We start from the raw sequence: 7,343 nt of genomic DNA on the forward strand, positions 1-7,343 counted from the left end.
TGGAAACGACATATTACTCTTTCTAATAACTTAGGCAACTCACGTTATATTCATGCTTCAATCTCAAATTTCCCACCTCACTTCAACTAGGAGATGCTTGGAGTTTATGGGAGTCCTACTAAGGAACTTAGATACTCTGTTTGGAACCATTTACAAGAGATTAGTGGGTCTCTCCACAATCCTTGGTTCATGATTGGAGATCTAAATGCCATAGCCCATGAAGGTGAAAAGTTTGGAGGGCAGAGAGTTGATAGAAATCAAATGCAATTCTTCAAAGATTTTATTCATATCTATGGACTAATTGATATTAGTTTCAATGGCCTTCCCTTTACCTGGTCAAATGGCCATGATAGTTCCATTTGATTGTGGAAAGGTTGGACCGTGCATTATGTTGTCCCTAATGGTTGGAAAAATACCCAAATTCTTAATTGCAACATTGGACATTAGCTAGAAGTGATCATTTGCCAATTGTTTTATACACAAGTTCAAATAGGCCCAATTACGTGGGCAGCCCAAGATTTGAAGCAATCTGGACTTGGGAAATCGGTTTTAACAGTGAAGTTGATTCAACTTGGAAGCAAGAGAGGGGTTCCTTCTTACAAAAGTGTATGACTTGTAAAATCCGCATAACACAATGAGAGAGGCAAATTCTAGGCAACTTTCGCCAATGAATCCATGATATTGAAGAGAAGTTATGGGCAATTCAAAATAGAAGTGTTGATGCTCCCACAAAGATGCAAGAGTTGTCTCTAAGAGTTGAAATTAACCACCTGTTAGAAGCAGAGGAATTGTATTGGAAGCAGAGATCCCGGGTCACCTGGCTCCGAGAAGGGGATAGAAATACTTCTTTTTTTTTACATCTTTGCCTCCAATAGGAGAAGAAAAAATAACATTCAGTGGCTACAAAATAGTACAGGGTCATGGACAACAGATAGAGAGGAAATTACTGCCATTGTGAGGGAGTTCTATGAGCATCTCTACAAATCTTCCCACCCAACTCTCTCGCAGATCGGAGATGATGTCATACCTAGTATGATAAGTAGTGAAGACAATGAATCTTTGTGCGAGGTACCCTCCTTTAAGGAAGTTAAGGATGCACTTTTTAGTATTGAACCTTTTAAGGCCCTGAGGTTGGATGGATTACCAGCTATTTTCTTTTAGAGGAGTTGGAATGGAATAGATAGTGATCTTGTGAAGCTTGTTCAACAAATTTTCATCACTCTAGAGATTGTTATAGAAGTCAACGACACTCTTATTGTTCTGATCCCAAAGAAAGATAGCCTCAAAATAGTGAAGGATCTACGCCCCACCGAACTCACTAATGTAATTTACAAGTGGTGGTCAAGATTATAATTAATCGTTTAAATCCATACTTAGACACAATGTTAACCCCTTACCAAAGTGCCTTCACGCCAGGACGTCAATTCATGATATTAAAATTATTGCTTCAAAGGTAATTCACACTCTCAACCATATGTAAGGGAAGCATGGAGTATTCATTTTAAAGCTTGACCTAGCCAAAGCCTATGACAAGATCGAACGGTCTTTCCTAGAGTGGTGTTTGAAGAGAAGAGGCTTCTCTCCCTAGTTTTGTAAGCTAATTATGTGTTGTACTGCTTCATCAAGTTTTAGCATTTTACTAAATGGTGAAAAGAAAGAGAGGTTTACCCTCGAGAGGGGCCTACATCAATGTTGTTCCTTCTCTCCGTACCTCTTCATTTTGTGTATTGACATTTTGCCGAGAATGCTTGATAAACAGCTTTAGGTGGGGATCTTCATGGAATTAAGTTTGGAAGAAGCAATCTCAAGATCAATCACCTACTATTTGTTGATGACCTTCTCATCTTTGGACATAGTACGCCCTCGGAGCTAAACAAAGTTAAAGAGATGCTTGAGAAATGCTGTAGCTAGTTTGAAAAGGAGGTCAATTTTGAGAAGTCCTCAATCCACTTTAGTAAAAATGTTCACTGCCGTCAAAGAGAGATGTTGGCAAATCAAATTGGTGTGGCACACATGCAATGCAACAAGAAATATCTCGGAAGCCCACTCCTCATGAAGCATAAGAAGGTAGAGTCCTAGCATTTTCTTATCGACAAAATAAGTGCAAAATTAAAAGGGTGGAAGCTTCACTGCCTCTCACATGAGAAATCATGATTAAATCAACACTCTTTGCAGTTCCCAATTTTTTCATGGCAATCCATAAGGTACTGCATGCTACTTTGGAGAAAATCACCAAAATGATTTGTGACTTCTAGTGGGGATTTGATCAAAATAGGAATCATGTCTATCTAAAAGCATGGAATGATTTTACACAAGCTAAATGCATTGGGGGGTTGGACTTTAAAAGACTGGAGATTGCAAACAAATGTTTGGTGATGAAACTTGGATGGCGCTTCCTTAAGAAAATAGAACGTCTATGGAGTAAGGTCCTACAAGCAAAATATCTATCACAAGGATCCTTTTGGGGTGCAAAGAATAGTCCAAGCAAATCAATCATTTGGAACACTCGTCTTAGATGTCGACCTCTATTGTTGAAAGGAGTTAGGATTTTAATCAATTCAGGGTGGGACACCCATGTCCTTTTGGACCCTTGTACTTTTCCCCCATTGAATTGTAGCCACATGGTGAACAATGTTGAGGTTGAAAGTTTAAAGGTTGGAGCTTATCAATCCTCTTACTAGCACACGACGTTTTGACATTGTTGAAAACTTGTTTAAAAATGAAGTTACACATTCATTTCTTCAAACTCCATTATCACAAGGTCATGAGCTCATCTTGGATAGACTAATTTGGACTTGCACGCCTTCTGGGATTTTTACAACTGCTTTGGCTTATAAACTTCTATCATCAGAGGATCTAGGCACTTCTTCCCAAACCGAAGCCTTCCTTAAGGTAAGCTGGAAAATATTTTGGAAGTACAAGAAACTCCCACCATGGGTTCATTTTTTTCTGTGGCATTGTATTAAGAACACCTTACCTCTTGGCGCAACCCTTGCAGAGTATTATCAGGGGGTAAACTCGACTTGTTGTGTGTGTATGGAAGCTAATGAAACAATGTCACATAAATTCTTTCATTTCCCTGCCATGAGAGTAGTTTGGTTTGGTCTCCAAGTCCAGTTGATTGATGTTAACTCCCAGCATGAAGTCAATGATTGGTTAGCAACTTGGTGGACTACAAACATCAATCACCCACTTCCAGGGGTTGATAAATTTGTTCTAGGGTCTTTGATATAATGGTATGCCTAGAAAGCTCGCAATAAAATGGTTTTTGAGGGTAAAAAGTTTAACCCCACTTTAGTCTTACAATAAGCTATAGTGCACTATGAAGAAATCTGGAATTTACAGTGCATGGACCAAGAAGAGACCCCTTCTGCCCCCATGTCCCACCTAAGGTCATGACTCCCCCCTCCCCCCAATGTATTAAAAGTGAATGTTGATGGAGCCATGGGTCCGCTTTACTCTAGTATTGGGGTTATTATTAGAGACTCAGGAGGAAATTTTTACATGACTAGAGCCATGAACATTGAATGTAGTATCTTAGAACTGATCGAAGCTCTAGCTTTCCTTGAGGGTATCAAGTTAACCATTGAATTATAGATCTCTTCCATTGTTCTAGAAGGAGATGCGCAAAAGATAGTCTCTCTCCCGTTGAACCCCTCCTTAGTGGTTCCCTGGCGCATTCACCACTTGATAGCCAAGTGCAAGAGTCTTTTGTGAATGTTCTCTCTTTTTTTCTCTTTTTTTCTATCGCATTCACCACTTGGTATGACTTTGTATTATCAATGGGAAAATCTATGATGTGAGAAATATATGATACTGAAATAGGTTTGACCAATCAAAACCCACCCATGAATTTTGATAAATACCACCTAATTGGTTATCAAATTTATGATACTGGTTGAATGGTCACAAGATTTTCAGATATCACATCTTTCCGGTATCATAGTCGAACCCATTACCAATTTGTCTTTCCTATACATTTTATGTTTTCGATACTTTAAATCTTGTCTGAAAGTGATCATACACCTTATGTTTCCGATATTTTGAACCTTGCTTGGAAATGATCAAAAGTCAAAACTATCCAAGAACCCAAAACATGATAAATTGTTCAAATTGACTTTATGACTATATTTAGGTAAATGACAGTTTTGGAACACTAAGCACCAAGGACTTGTCAATTTGGTAATTAATTACTTAAATATTGTTTAGCAAATTTGTCAAATAATTAGTATTAATGATTGGTTTTACCTAGGGGATGTTTGGAACAGTGGCCATTTTTCAATAAATAGTGTCACGTCGGATTCATATAGGCGTTTCAACAAACGCCCATGTATCTCATTGTTTGGTTCAGCCGATTATTAAAAAATTGGGCATGCCTCGAAAATTGGGATCCCACCGATGCATGAAATGCCAAATTTCATGCATCGTTGAGCCGTTTCCCCCAACGGTTGACTGATGTGTATCCTATGTGATGCTTACATGTCAGCACATACATGAAAAACGGTGATGAAAATCACCTTACCAAATAGCATAGTGTTGCTCACTGCCTACGTGGCAGAAGCGTTTTTTTTTTTTTTGTGAAAAATGGGTCTTGGAAGTATGGATGTTATTTCTTAAAAATCGGTCCCAAAAAGCGCCTACGCTTCCAAACACCATGCTAATAATTTATCAGGCGTTTCACATTTGTTCTTGGAACATAATTATGGAAATAAGATAAAAATAGGTATGTTGTTTTTTGTTATTCTAGAGATAGTATTTTATCAAATTCCCTTGATAATAATACTAATCTTCTCTTTAAAATATATACTTTGAATTTTATAAAAGAACTTTATTTTATAAACGTTAAATACAGTTTTATCATCTTAAACTTTTCATTGCCACTTTGCCACCTTGATGATATAAACAGGGGTGCAACTTGCATGGGCCCAATTCAAGCCCAAGTTTAATTGAATGTTTAGGAATTAGGAATCTCTCTCACACACACATCTATGGATGTGAGATTCTTTGCAGTTCTATTGTTATCGGCATTGATTGGAGAGATTCTTGTGGCAGTTTTGGGTTTGTCGACGGTTTTGATCCAGGCCCATGGAGAAGATTTCAGATCTCTGGTTTTGTTCCTCACCGACATTGTTCAATCTCTGTTCGTTTTTCCTGACTCTGTTACTACTTACTTGTGTGAGGCGCACTTTTTGGGGTCTGCCGTGGGACTTTATTTCTTTTTCCTTTGAACACTTCAGACGTTAATTTGGGGATGGTCTAGATATGATTTTCTTTGAAGATTGGTTTTGCCCTTTTAATTAAGTTTACTTCAAGGGGATTCTGTTTGCTTCTCGTTTGCCGACACTAGTGCCACTTCCGACCGGATTTTCGGCTTATTATGTGGTTGTTTTTACTCTTGATGTTGAACATAGAGGTTGATGTTGCTTTCTCTCCGGTGCTTTTGCTTTCAATGTGTTGGATTAAGGCGTTTTTGGAGTTGTTCTCTGCATTTGATGCTTTGTTTCTCGGCCACCATTTCAGGTGACCTTTGGGTTTTCTCCAGCAATGTCTATGCTCCAACTGTTTTGATGGTGTTTAGAAGCATGAATGTTTTTTAGGACTGATTTTCAAAAAATAAATAAATAAATAAATGCCCATGCTTATTAGATCCCTTTTTTCACAGAAAAACACCTTGATATGTTTGGAAGTATTTCTGCCACGCAGGCAGTGAGCAACACTATGCTGTTAGGTAAAGTGATTTTTATCAATGTTTTTCATGTATGTGCATATTTGGTAAGGTGGTTTTCTGCCATGTATTCACCATATCAATCAACCGTGGGGGCAACGGTTCACCAAAGCATGAAACGCCAACTTTGATGTTTCATGCAACGGTTGGGTCTTGATTTACGAGACATGCCTGTTTTTCAAAAATGCTTGAACCAAATAATCATGTATGTAGGTATTTGTTGAATCACCTATATGGATCCAACATGGCATCGTTTTTCAGAAAAACGGCAACGCTTACAAACATCCCCTTGGTTGCATAACGACTTGGGTAGCTAGGGAGTAAAGTCCTATGTAGATTTCTTGCTTTTAATGTGGGGTCCATTCCATGGCTGTTTGGCGGGTTACAGTCTCTTGTGTGGATTTCAAGCAACTTGGGCATAACAAATGTGTTTGTGGGAGAAGCTTTTGGGCCTCTCGGCATCCACGTTTACATTGAGTTCTTGTTTTTTGCCATTCCATGACTCTTGTTTTCTCTATCCCCCTTTTGTGGGATATGCCTTGTTGGTTACGTCTCACATAGTAGGGAGCTACACTTACTGGATTCATCTTTAGTGGAGGCATCTAAGTTTGCGCCACTTGCAGAGATTTCTCAAGTTGTTATCTCCCGATGCTCTTAATTATCTGTTTTAGTCGTATCTTGTTTACATTGCTTTTACAGTTGTTGGTTTTCCTTTCCTACTTCACATTTTCTACCTTGTAACCTGAGCATTTATGAATAGAATTGCCTTTAGGCATTAAAAAAAAATCACGCCCAAGGTGGTTCAGCCTGAAATTCTACACAGGCTGGGCCAAGTTGGCCCTGCAAGCTATCTGGTAAAATAGCCTTTAAATATTGGTTCAAGTTATTGCACCAAGTAATGGCCCCTAGGCTATATAAAATTCCTATTTAATGATTTAAATTAATGATGCAAGTTTAGAATAGTTTTTTTTCCAATACATTGGGCTTAATAGGCCACTGAGCATGATTAACTGATATGAACTTGGCCCGAGCAACAACCCAACCAGAGTTTGTCAAATAACAGTTTGGTCCAGGCCTAGGTAATGCATTAAAATAATAAAAGACCAATCCACACCACACAACTGTCTATATACTTTAAATTATGTATGGTAATGCATTAAAAATGACAAGTGTATTTTAGTAACTTTAATGTCTTTATTACTGAAGAGGATTTTTTTTTTTTTTATAATTTTATCTAAAAATAATACCGAAATAATAATAAACCAATACAATTTAATAAAAAACCATTTCCAAAAAATTAATAAAAAATAGCATTAAGATACAAAAAAAATACAAATTTATCTAGAAAATAGGACCACTCTCACTAAAACACAACTTAGATTGTGATTGGATAAACTAGACATAACCCCAAAAAGTAATACTTGATTTAAACTTAGATGGGCACCATTTAATTGGAAATGTCATAGGGCTCCATCTTCAGTTTTGTTGATAAATAAAGCCCGTGCATTGCACAGGTCTTGACTAGTATGAATATATGTAATAGTACAAACCCATTTTGATTAATAGAAAATAATGATAAAACTAATTAAAAATGTTTAATGTTTAAAAAAATCATTAC

Source organism: Nelumbo lutea, chromosome 1 (genome assembly GCF_056320005.1).
Source record: "Nelumbo lutea isolate HS-2025 chromosome 1, American lotus-T2T, whole genome shotgun sequence".
NCBI classification, from domain to species: Eukaryota; Viridiplantae; Streptophyta; class Magnoliopsida; order Proteales; family Nelumbonaceae; genus Nelumbo; species Nelumbo lutea.